Here is a 13,576-nt window from a genome sequence, read left to right as displayed (position 1 = left end):
TTTTGGACAGAGGCTTGTGAAGTCAGATTAAGTGAAAGGACCTTGGGTCCACATTTGGATTGTGTGGCCTGTGGAGGCACAGGGGGCAGGTGAGAATAGCTTAGATGAGGCTGAGCAGGTAGTCTGAGAACAGAGGAGAAGGCACTTGGGGGACATGCTGAATTGGGGCTTTAATCCAAGGGCAATGATATTTGAAGGGTTTTGAACAGTCGAGTTGCATGTTAAGATTTGTGCTTTATCGAGTTCCCCCTGGTATCTTGGCATGGAGATATTTTGAGACATTTCTTGATCTTGGTGCTGCTGACAATGGTCAGCACATTGTAGTTTTTTTGTTTGTTTAATTTGACAGGCAGAGTTAGAGAGAGAGAGAGAGAGAGAGAGAGAGAGAGAGAGAGAGAGAAAGGTCTTCCTTCTGTTGGTTTACTCCCCAAATGGCCACCACAACCTGCGCTGCGCTGATCCGAAGCCAGGAGCCAGGTGCCTCCTCCTGGTCTCCCATGTGGGTGCAGGGCCCAAGCACCTGGGCCATCCTCCACTGCCTTCCTGGGCCACAGCAGAGAGCTGGACTGGAAGAGGAGCAACTGAGACTAGAATCCAGCGCCCACATGGGATGCCGGCACCTCAGGTGGAGGATTAACCAAGTGAGCCACAGCGCTGGCCCTGTAGGATGTTTAACAGCAGCCCTGCCCTCTTGCCACTATAACCGATAGCACCCCTAGTCCTCCATTGTGACAACAACAAATGTCTTCTCCAGTCATCGTCAAATGTTCCTTGATGGAGTGAAATTGCCCTGGATGATAAACTTTGTTTTGGGAGATGAGATGGGTGGATGATAATAGCAGAAACTGGGTCAGAAGGTGACACATAGAACTGACAGACTTGGAGGCAATGTTGAATATGGAGATGGAAGAGGGAACTGGGGATGAATCTGAGGTTTAGGGAATTCACAAGCTGAGCTGTGACACCTAAGAATTGTCCCTTGAGTGTGACATATTCTATTTTATAATGGTGAGCTTGAAGTTCCCCAGGGGGGGCGTCCGAGTGGAAATATTTCACCAGGATCAGTCTGGGGTTCAGAGGAGTCTTGCAGAGATTCTGAGTCATGGTTGGACAGCTAGTGGATGCAATAATGCCCCTCCCAGCCCCATTAATAGAATTGTGCCTCCTGGATACCCAAGTGTTTGCGGCAGTGTTTGCGGCACTGTACACAGAAACGTGTGGCCAGTTTGAGCTGCTCACTGCTCCTTGGTCCTTGGGTCACCACACTGGAAAAAGAGCCACGTGGCTTCCTGAGGAAGGGGGGCTGCCCCGGTAAGGTTGACCTTTCCTGCTCTCGGCTGCTGAAGTGCTTCCTAAGTGATGGCTGAATGGTCAAAGCTATTACTCTCACTGTAATTTGTAGTGGCTCTTTAATGCTTTGGAGAGAGCGGGGGTTCCTGGGATGAAAGGTGACTTTTAAAAGTCAGTAATTATACTTCCAGTGAAAATGTGTCTCTGGCCCAGTGCATAAGTATAGTATGCAGGGCATCCAAGAATTCATTCCTGGACAGGCTTATATTAATCATAGTTTCAATGCCTTGAGAATATGTTCTCAGTAGTTAGCCACCCTCTCCCCCCTCCTTCAAATGTGGGCCTTGTAATCAAAAGAAAGACACACCCTCCGCTATGGCAGGGCTGCTGTACTAAATAAAAAATTATAGTTATTATACACGGACTTCATGCCGAGCAGGGTCAAGTTATAACATTTCTGGTAACCTCCATTAAAGAGCTGAGTTATGTTCAGCTTGTGTTTTAATTAGCCTGTGATAAACAAAGAATCAAAGGCCATTCCGCTCTGGTGGCTTTTATATTTATGACTGCTCTCACCTGCACTTACATACAGGTTTATGAAGTGTGAAAAAGGGAACAGTTCTAGTTGCGCTGTCTAGACCACTGGCTGCAGCAGATGGGTGAGAGGGCCGCCGTGCTGCACCAGCCCGACATGTGCGGAGGCCTGCAGGGCTGGCGGGCTGCCTGGTGTGCAGTGATATGGGCACCAACGCAGTCTGATCTCCCAAGGAAAGACTGGGGAGTACGAGGTCTGGACCTCACAATCCTCTCTAGTTGGTGAAAATGTAACAGAATGTCCGGGCTTAGAAGAATGAGTTACCTTCGGAGTCGAGACTGCAACAAGACCCTCTCCTCCTGAATAACTCGGAAAGTTGTGAAATCCAATGAGAAAACATTTTTATGGGGGGGGGGCAATTGAACCCAAAAGGCGTCTGCCCTGCCCCACCTCTCCAGCCCTCGCAGCTCAGAGCAATACTGAGCAGGGTGAAATTTTGCTATAGAATCTCCAGCTTCAGGAATCTCCCAGGTGTGTTGCAGTTCTGCGGTTCTCATGTAATCGGTTAAGTTAGATGTGATAATTGGGGGTGAACTGGTCACTTCCCTGGCAGGGCCTGTGGCACTGGCCTGAAAGACGCCATCCAGGGTGAGCCCTGTCCCTCTTGGCCTCTCTGGGAAAGCTGCTCCACACCCAATCTTTCTTCTCTGAGCAAGGATTCTGGACCAGGCCCCACCCAGAGGACTGACTCACAGATCTGTTCCCACTTCTAATTTTGCCCTTTGAACCACATTTTTTTTTTGCCTTTGATGATGATAATTTTATAAATCTGTGCTTAGAAGTATAATACCCTGGCAGCAGCATGCAGAGCCGTCCAAGTAGTGAGCATTCTCTGCACCCCCACTCACATCAGGGTGTGCAGTATCCCGGCACCCCACAAACTCCCCTGGGCTTCCTTCCAATTGTTCCCTTTTGTGCCACCCTCTCCCCAACAAAGTAACCACTCTAACCTCCAAGGACCTTAATTTTGCCTCTCTGAGGTTCCTGTCAAAGACGTAATCAGAACATTCTCTTTCGCTTTGTGCTTGTGTGACTCATTGATGTTGCTGCATTGAGCTGTAGTTCCTTTAAAGAAAAAGCACTGCGTGACAGTCCTGTGTTTGGATGCATGCTTCATTCTACTTGTGGAAGTGAAGTTAAGTGTGGAAACTCAGTTGTATCCATTGTGGAAAAGACATGGGCGTTCTTGTACAGGACGTTTGTGCACAGATGCAAGCGTTTCCCTTGGACTTGTCCAGCTGACTTGTGATTTGAGTTCTGATAAGTCATTTAGCTTCCTGGGATTTACTGCAGTTTCTCTGAAATACGCTGATGAAATCAGCCTTAATGAATCCCCTATTTAGTATCCCTACCAAACAGTAGAATATTTTGAACAAGCTTGTTATCATCCCCAAGGTCATGGTTTTGCTTCTTGCTTTCTTTCTGTGAGCAGACAGCAGGGGAGACACACCCAGTTCTTCTTTAGACCTGAGGTCTTCCCAGTGTGCTCCCTGGATCTGCAGCATCAACCTCACCTGGCGGCTTGTGAGACATGCACATTCTCAGGCCTCCTCCCCGACCTACAGACTCAGAGGCAGATTTGGAGGCCAGCGCTTGTATGTTAATGAGTCCTCCAGGGAATTCGGTGCCCACTCAGGTCTGAGAACGTTACATTAGCTATTCACCCCATCACCTCTCTCAGCAGCTGCACAGGAGGAGGCACAGGGCAGGAAATAGATTCGTGCCTTTGTTATCTATTCATCCGATCAGGACCTGTTGGACCCTTGCTAAGTGCTAAGCTACACTAAGCTACGGGAATAGAGATGTGGTCCTGAAGATGTATCTGGGGAGATGAAGAGGCATTGGAGTTGGTCCTTGCTGTGAAGGAGCCCAAGGTCATCAGGTGGATATAGTACAGCACGATGCATGGCACAGACGCAGACAAAGGGAGTGATGGTTTCTCTTGGGAGGTTAGGGAATGTTCCATTTAGGAGGTGAGCCTTGCACAATCATTGAATGGCATGCCTCATGGCAAGACCTAGTTAGGACTTGTGCATTGCTCGTAGCCTCTTACATATGAAAGTGTACAGTTTTGGTGCCTGGACCATAGTTGGTAGCCATTAAATATGTATTGAATGATACATTAAATACATATCTGAATGAATGGCTAATTTTCTCTGTGCATATTTTTTTTCTCTGTGTCACTTTCATTCAACATGCATGAATTGAACACCTGCTATATGATAGGAACTCTGCCACATGCTGAGTCAAAGAAGTGAGTGGAGATAGACACCATTTGTACATGTATGAAGACTGTGGCTATGGGCAGTATTCACTTGGCTGTAATAACTAGTTCCCAGTAAGCAGTTTGAATGCTTCTAACTGGTCAGTGATCTGGGAGAGGATTGTGTGAAGAAAAGGATCTGCTCAGTTTAAAAGCTTCTTCTGATGGTGGGATGTAGTGCGTAGATGCTCAGATAAGTGAAAGGAAGAGCTCTGTGGTAGTCACCACTCAGAATGAGAGGAGGCTGCAGGAAGAACCACACAGGAGTTGCCCCTAGGGGAGGGGGGTCAGTGGACAGGAGCTGGGCAGGCAGTTTTTGTGTGGCAAACGGGGTGGGGTGAGCCAGGCCCTCTGGACAAGTTAGTTTGAATACCCTGTGGACTCTGTGGGACAGTGACTGATGCTGGTTGGAGGGGACCTGGCACTGGGTGAGTAGGGCAGGTGCACAGGGGTCCTGGAGTATGGGGACCCGATAAGGAACTGGTTGGAGTGTGGACTTAATCTGATTCTCTGGAAGGGGAGTTGGCCAGCTTCAAGCCAGGGTCTCCAAAGTGAATCAGGACAGCATCTTAAGGAAAAAAATTGCATTACATTGGGAAAGTTTACGGAATGACTTAGTCCTGTTTGCCTCCATGAAGCATTTGTACAGCCTTGGTGTGGCTGTCTCCTCCCTTTTGTCTCCAGCTTTTTCATCTATGTAGTGGGTGGTTTTTGGTGTTCATATGGGAGTAGAAGTGGGAATGGTGCAATCGCATAGATGAGTATATGCTATAAATGAAATGCAGTATTTTTAGCTTGGTAAGGGGGGATGAGATGTTACAGATAAACGCCATATACCTCAAGCTGGTAAGCTGTGATAGAAGACATGCCCCAAAATGAGGTGGCCGAGACCTACTTATTTATTTATTTATTTTTAGAAATCAACCCAGCATATGGGAGGCACCATGTTGTGAAATGGAGCTGCTATCTAGCGCTCATAGCCGTTTTCCCGAGAACAGACACTAAAGGTGAGCCGCCACTTAACTGTCTAAAAGATTCCAATTAATGTTATGTGGCCCATCAAGCTGTATTTTTTTTCCTGGGGTGAACTAGAATAAAATGTAGTGTGGCATAAGAAACGGGCAAAACCAGAAGTGAACGTCAGTGATTTTGGGAGCCTGTTTTCTCCTGGAGATCGTATGCGTGAATTATAGGGTGGGAGGGAATGAGCTCATTTAGAAGCCCCTGTTGTGAACTCTGTCAACTGGATGCAACTGTTTCGCTTGAATTCTCCCAGCGCTGCAACACTCTCAGAGTCTGCTGGCTGTGCCTTTTAGTGCACACAAATGTTGGAGCGGACACCTGGAAAGAGCAATTAGGTCCATCCAAGCCTCCAGACAACCTCGCTCCCCAGTCAAGCTTATGCCTTGCTGCAGCAGCCCAGAGATGCAGATATGAAGTTCATTAACAGAGACTCACTGCATCTATATTTAAAGCATCCAGAGTCCCAGGATGCAAAGGTAAAGTGGTGGTATGTTATTCCTGGTGGATTTGCTGTCCAAAGGCTCAAACATTGCCGATCCTTTTGTATAATCCTGATCCTGTAATTCATCGTCTATTAAAAAAAAATTCAACCTGCTTCTATATTAAAATCCAAACCAAACGAAACCATCCACACCGTGTTTATTCTAGCAAGTTTATTTTTAAAAAGCAGAAAAATCAATATTCTCCCTTGCACAGCAGATATCCTGGGAGATGCGCTACAGAAATCACAGTTAAATTGCTGCTGGTCTGTCTGTGTGATAGAAAAGGTCAATATTTTTTCTAGAGAGAAAGTGCTCTGTTCTCCTCTTGGGAGACAAGAGAATGCAGCAGTGGTAAATTACTGGATTTTGTGCCCAAAGTGATTGTGTGGGATAACTCCACTCTGTACGAGGAAACACTCCTCTTACCTACTTTTCTTTCGTCTCATCTCTCCCACCCTCAACTTTGAAAGCATTTCCTTTGGTTCATATCACTGGCTTATCCCCACAGAACTGCTCAGAAATGACTGTCCCTCCCCTAAGCTCAAGAAGGTAGACGTGAGCTCTAGGGGTTGTTTTGTATCAGTCAGGACACGTCACGTTGTGCTGGAGTAACAAAAACCCCTAGCCTCAGGTAGATAAAACCATCAAAATTTAATTCCTGCTCGGCAGCGACCTCTGACCTCTGGAAGGATTCAGAGACCAAAGCTGAAGGAGCCTCCATCTCAACACCTGTCTTCATGACCACCAACACAGTGGAGACGGAGGCAAGCAGGTGGCACTTCACTGTTGGAGCTCTGCCCTAAGCAGACACGTCACTGCCTCGTCAGCCAAAAGCAGACACAACAGAGCAGGGCCCGGAGGGAGGACAGACTCAGTGTACCTGTGACTAGCCCCGACGATCTCTGTGGATTCTACTCCCAAGCCGGAATTTGGAAAGGATGTGAGAGCGGATCGCCTCTGGGCTTCTTTCTAAAGGAGACATCCCTGCACAGTAGGCCGAGTCACTGGCCAGGCTCACCCACTGTTGGAGTGACCCTGGTGAGGGCTCCTCCCTACTTCTCAGGGTGGCGAGTGTGTTTGTGGCCAGGACAGCACCTGGATTGTCAGACCCTCTTAGGAGCGCAGTGTCCTCCCCTGCCCTCTGGCTCTGCATTCCTGTCTGTAGAGCACTCTTTGCAGTCTCTGGTTCTTTATCTGTAAGATGGGACTAGCATGGCCCTTACTGAGTAGATGAAACACAATGAAGCCCACAAAGCCCCTGCAAGGTTGGCATGTAATTGAAATGAACAAGGGCATGTAGCCTTTCCTCCTGCTTCTGCATAGGCTGCAGCGAAGTTGAATGTCAAAAATGTCTATAAATTAGCACCCAAAGACACCACCACCGCTGCTACTTGTACATGGAAAAACTCTTAAGTGACTATGAGCACAGTAAAAATATACCAATATTTGGACGGAAGAGGCTACAGAAACTATTGAAAGTTCAGCGGTATAGATGCATATTTATGAATTGTTCAATCACATAAGAAATTTATTTGTTTAAAAATAAATGAATTTTATTTTAACCTTATCTCTACTTCTGATTGGTTGCCTGGACTGCATCTCCCTTCCACCCATAGCTTACTGTGAATTCTTTTTCATAGCTCAATTTTTCCCCAGTTTTGCTCAGCCCAATGTGGCCCATATCTGCTCCAGATAGTATCGCTGATCATGTGGAATTGCCACAACTTTAAGGACCTTGCACTGTTTTTGAATAACCCAGTGCCCACCCCGCCTTTCTGAGTTGGATGAATGATAACATGGATGGGTATCTCACAGTATCCAGCACTTACTAAGTCTCAACATGCCACTCTTCTCCCTTCCTCCTGGGTAATCTTGGAGGACAACTGGGGTCCCAGTTCACGTTGTTTAAGCGCAATATGCTAAGTGAGATTCAGACCCATGTTGCTTGTCATTGCCCTTCATAAAATATCACCATCATTTGAGACAAAGGGAAAAGAATGTATCTTGCTATTTCTCTGCGGGTTGTGATGATTTAGCAAAGCAATGCTGTTTGAAGAATGGCTAAAGGCGTTTAAGAGCAGTGAGAAAGCAGACACCACAATGGGGTGAAGAGAATGCCATAGGGGATGGAGCCAAATATCTTTCAGATTTTGTTTTGTATGCATAGCTTGATTTAATTAGTTCTTCGGTTCAGGAATGCTTTGTTGAGTGAATGCAGACTTTACAACTTCACTAGTTAATAGAACTGAACAGGTGCTCCTAGTGGGCTAAAGAGCCTGGGACCAGCTTCAGAGCACTGCACAGTTACTTCCAGGGGGCTCCCTCTGGTGCTGGTCAGGCGTCTTTCCACCTGGCCTTGGGTCTGGAGTGGAGACAGTACCCTCCCTGAGATTCCCTCTGGCCCCATAGTTCACTTTTGTGATATGCTGTAGGGCCACTCGGACTTATAGACATGTTATCCTGGGATTTTGATCAAGAGGTGCAGGTACTCTGAATATTCTTTAATCGTGAGCCAGTTGGTTTCAGGAAACAAGAAAAATTCATGTTGAATATTATGTGAAATTAACATTGTAACAATTAAATGTGTTAGATGTAGAAGCTGTCACAATCTAGGCTGGTGTCCTCCCTGTCAAGACAACAGCAGATTCCCCTGTCAATCACTGGGTTCCTCTGTTGTCAATTTTCTCCTCAACCTTTTTTTTTTAATCACCCTCTGAATAGACATCTCCTTCCCTTTCCTGTAGAAACTTGCTATAGGCTGCAAGTGGGAGCCTTCCTGACTCCCTTCACCTGCCAGGTACAAAGAATATCTTATTCTTAGAACCTACTTGACATTTTACCAGTGGTCCCCTTTGGAAGCCTGCCACTTGCTTTTATGCATAAGTGGTTGTGTCCATTCTGCAGTTCTCATTGTAGAGTAAGAACCCCTCGAGAGTGTATCCTGTATCTTTGATTGATTTATCATTGGGCCATCCTCAGCGCAGTGTGTCTACATGGCAGGGACTTAATAACAAGTTATGTGGAAAGTATTGAGCCATGCAGTATTGATTGCTGTACTGCATGGCCTAAGTCTATGGGCTGTGCTGAACCCCTCTGTGATCCAGACACAGCCACTATGTTGCCTTGAATCTCAGAATTAACCAAAAAACACTTAGTAAGGATAGCTTCCTGCACTCTGAACTCAAACAGCTGGTTGAAATGCCAGGAAAACATCAGCTAACTTAGTTTTTGGGATTATGTGGGAAAACAACAGTAGCTTTATTAAGGTGGGATAAACATGAACATTGGATGCCCTCACCTAGGATTACTGCATCATAGCATGCATTTTTTTTTAAAGATTTACTTATTTGAGAGGCAGAGTTAGTGAAAGAGAAGACACACACACACAGAGAGAGAGAGAGAGAGAGAGAGATCTTCTGTCCACTGGTTTATTCCCTGAATGGTCACAGCAGCTGGGGTTGGGCTGGGCCAAAGCTCATGGCCAGGAAATTTCTCTGGGTCTCTTATTTATTTATTTATTTATTTATTTATTTATTTATTTTTTATTTCATAAATGTGAATTTGCAAAGTGCAACTTTTGTACTGTGTCTGGGTCTCCCATACGGGTGCAGGAGCCCGAGGACTTGGACCATCTTCTGTTGCCTTGCCAGGTGCATTCGCAGGGAGCTGGATTGGAAGTGGAGCAGCTGGACTTGAACCAGCACCTGTTTGGGATGCCAGTGCTCACAGCACATGTGTCAGTGTGAAGCTCGGATTCTCTATTCAGCGCGCCATTTGCTGACCCCTCTGTGCCTGGCACTGATGATTTGCCCAAGCCGCTGGCATCATCCACGATACAGATGGCCTGGACTGAAGTCCACTAGGGGCCAAGCAGAAGCTCCTCAAGGAAGGCGCCAGGTGGTTCAGATCTGAATTGAGGAAGGCTGGGAAGGGGGCAGTGGGAGCTGCCTCAGAGGCCAACGAGTAGGTACCAGGGTGGCTTAAAGTTAGTCAGTGTCACCTTTTCCTTCAGTTGTACCTTTCTTCCAGTTGCCCCATGTTGTTCATAGTGTCCAGTGCAGAGTGGCCCTGTTTACAACCCAAGACCTCATCTGATCTCAGTGTTTTTTAATCCTAGAGGGACGTTTGTGTTGACCTCTGCTGACCCACGGGAAACGCGCATCAGCTGCAAGCCTATCTGAAGGGCAGCTCGAGCTACACAGTGGCTTCCCCCGCGGAGTACAGCATGGAGAGATGGAGAACACAGCTCTCCAGTGGAAGAAACCTGAAAACACGACTCAAGGGCGACATCCAGGTCAGCATTCCCGGGGTTTCCGTGTAGAGAGAATGTGCCCTTCCTGTGATGTGACCAGCCCGGTGCTTAACCCCGTCATGCTCTTCCCTCTGTCTAATCAACCGAGGAACAGTCTGGAAAACCCCCGACCAGCTCTCAAACCTCTCCAGGCCACCAAAAGCAGGGAAAGTCCTGAGACACTGCCACAGCCAAGGGAACCCCGAGGAGATTCCCGGACCAAGGCAACGCGGGGTCCCTGGCGGGACCCTGGAGCAGGGAATGACCCCAGGGACCACTGAGGAAACGGGGTTGAAGCAGGACTGTGTCAGTTATTCATTCATGACAGATGTGTGGCACCAGTGCAAGAGGCCAGTACTTGGCAGAAACTGAGTGTGGGGCCTTTTAGCATCCTCTGCGATTTTCTATAAATCTAAGGCTATTCCAAAGTCTAAAAATAGGCAGCTCAGCCTAGAGGCTTGCCTGCTTCATTCATGCATTCATGTATCTGTGAGAATAAAATTAAAAGTTGTAATTGTGACTATGACATTGCAAGGGATGAAGATAAAATTACAGAATATGACCTTCAGTCGTACACTGCCGACTACCCAGGAGAGACCAGAGCATGGGAGAGGGGTAGAGTGCAGAGGAAAAGCAGACAGACAGGGATGGCAGGAGCAGGTGGCACTGCTGGGGTGCAGAGGAAGAGAGACCAGCAGAGACAGTGAGCTGCTCCTGGACAGAAAAGCCAACCAGGCTCCCAGCAGGGGTTCAGATACCAACTGCAGCCCGTGAAGGGGACACAGAGGCTGCTGAAATGAGGCTGGAGCAGCAACATTCTGTCGTGGGCTACTCCGGCCTTGCTGTCTCGTCCAGGCACTGCTGCTTGTTACAGCTGTGGTCAGAAGCCATACTGGCCAGGAGGCCGAGGGTTTTCCCCCCACCGTGGCCACAAGGATTCCTATTTCTGCACCCCATCAGCTGTTTGAAAATAATACTTTATAGGGTCGTTCAAAGATTCATTCGGGTCACCTTGTCACGAGTTTACAATGAAAACAGTAATAAATCAGAATCTCAACTGTTGCCTCACAAAATGTACAGGAAGTTGGAAGTGCACACTCTTGTGCCCTAAGACTGGCCTGCTTAAACCTAAGTGGATGCACGTGTATTTTGAAGTCGGAAGGGAACTTAGCCGTCATATTTAGCCTGCGGTCTTGATGGTGTCAGGAACGCAAACTGAGCTGGACCAGGAGTGCCTGAGGTTTCTGTGCCTCTGAGCTCCTGGGATTTCATTTAGGAATGGAACGTCATCGCACTCCCTGGGGGCCAGGCCTGAGCTACACCAGCCCTGGGAACTACCAACAGAGTTGCACTTGCCTTGTGTTTCTAGGCAGTAGTTTTCTGCATTAACCATGAAAGTGATGCTTGCTTACCTGGGGCAAGCCTCACCTACGTGTTCTCTCAGGATGTCTTATATTCGAGCACTTTCTTTCACGTGAAAGAGAACTTCAAAACGTTCATGGGAAAATGGCATTCAAGGATTTTTTTTTTTATTTTTCTGGTATAAACATTTTAAAATCGATGCCTGTGAGGAGGCTTCAGGAAGGTCATGGTAAATGTGTATCCTGAAAACATTATGTGTGGTGCATTGGGAAGTACCTTTGCGATGTTTGCTTACTGTGGTAACCCTTTTTTCTTATTCTGCAAAGAACATAAATCTTTCTTGATGCATATCTATTAACTTTCAGCCTCTGAATCATATTGTTGAATACAAGTGCTTAGTTTCTTTACAATTTTCCAAGCAGGCTGGGACTTCCTATCTCAATGAATTCCTGGTTTGTTACACAGCATTGATGCTGTGTGTTCATTTTATTTTATCCTAAGTTATTTCCTGTATTTCTGGGATCCTATGATAGTATTTCAAAACATTCAAACATTGAGTTGAAAAATAAGTTTATTTTGCTGTAAGAATAATTGAGATATACAATTTTTTTATTTATTTTTATTTTTGACAGGCAGAGTGGACAGTGAGAGAGAGAGAGACAGACAGAAAGGTCTTCCTTTGCCGTTGTTTCACCCTCCAATGGCCGCCGTGGCTGGCGCGCGGCGGCCAGTGCACCGCAGTGATCCGAAGGCAGGAGCCAGGTGCTTCTCCTGGTCTCCCATGGGGTGCAGGGCCCAAGCACTTGGCCATCCTCCACTGCACTCCCTGGCCACATCAGAGAGCTGGCCTGGAAGAGGGGCAACCGGGACAGAATCCGGCGCCCCGAATGGGACTAGAACCCAGTGTGCCGGTGCCGCTAGGCGGAGGATTAGCCTGTTGAGCCAGGGCGCCGGCTCCTATACATTGTTTTTTTGTAATTTGCATTTTCCATTAGCCTTTTGAAGATCCCTTGTATGTTTTCATCCATCCTGTGTGTGTGTGTTTCATTTTCTCAGAGTATACAAGCACATCTTCCACTGCTAATTTTTCAATCAATATTTCTTTTGCCTGTTGTATTTTCTATCTTCTAAGGTTTTTTTTTTAAAAATCTAAGTTATGTTGATTGCCTTTCCGTTCAACCCTTCTTTTTTATACAAATTTATTTATTTATTTATATAAAGAGAACAGATTTCATGTATTTCATAAATACAGTTTTAAGGACATAGCAATACTTCCCATCCTCTCTCCCTCCTTCTTCCTTTCAATTTCTCGAGGAGGGAAGGAGAGAGTGAGGGAGTGAGGGAGTGGGGAAGAGAGAGAAAGCATGAGTACTGCCACCTGCTGGTTTGCTCCTCAAATGCCCCTGATGGCCAGTGGAAGCTGACGCCAACAGGAACCCAACTACTGGAATAGTTGTCTGCTGCCTCCCGGGGTCTGCGTTAGAGGAAGCTGGAGTCAGTCCAGTGCGGGACGCTGGTGTGCCACCTGTCTTTTTAGTCACTAGGTCACCCTGAGGGCCACCAGGTATTTGCCAGCAGATTTTCAAGTCTCCTTGTTACTCCTCGCATCAGGAAGGTCCTTGTTGTTTCTCTGCCTTACAAGGAAATGCTTGGGTCTGAGAGATTGGGTACAGTGGTGAATCCCCTGATGTGGGGCTTGCTTTCAACCTGCATGAAAAGCAAAACCCGTGGCCAGCACCGTGGTGCAATAGGTTAATCCTCCACCTGCGGCACCAGCATCCCATATGGGCGCCAGTTCTAATCCCAGCTGCTCCTCTTCCAATCCAGCGCGCTGCTATGGCCTGGGACAGCAGTAGAAGATGGCCCAGGTGCTTGGGCCTCTGCACCCACATGGGAGACCAAGGAGAAGCTCCTGGCTTCTGGCTTTGGATTGGCACAGCTCCAGCCGTTGCGGCCATTTGGGGAGTGAACCATCAGATGGAAGACCTCTCCCTCCCTCCCTCTCTCTCTCTCTTTCTTTCTCTCTCTCTCTCTCCTCTCTGTGTAACTCTGACTTTCAAATAAATAAATAAATATTTTAAAAAAGAAAAGCAAGGGACCGACGCCATGGCTCACTTGGTTAATCTTCCACCTGAAGCGCCGGCATCCCATATGGGCGCCGGGTTCTAGTCCCGGCTGCTCCTCTTCCAGTCCAGCTCTCTGCTGTGGCCCAGGAGAGCAGTAGAGGATGGCCCAAGTGCCTGGGCCCCTGCACCCGCATGGAAGACCAG

The sequence above is a fragment of the Lepus europaeus genome, chromosome 11, assembly GCF_033115175.1.
Source record: "Lepus europaeus isolate LE1 chromosome 11, mLepTim1.pri, whole genome shotgun sequence".
NCBI lineage: Eukaryota > Metazoa > Chordata > Mammalia > Lagomorpha > Leporidae > Lepus > Lepus europaeus.
Note: the sequence above shows the minus strand (reverse complement) of the source record.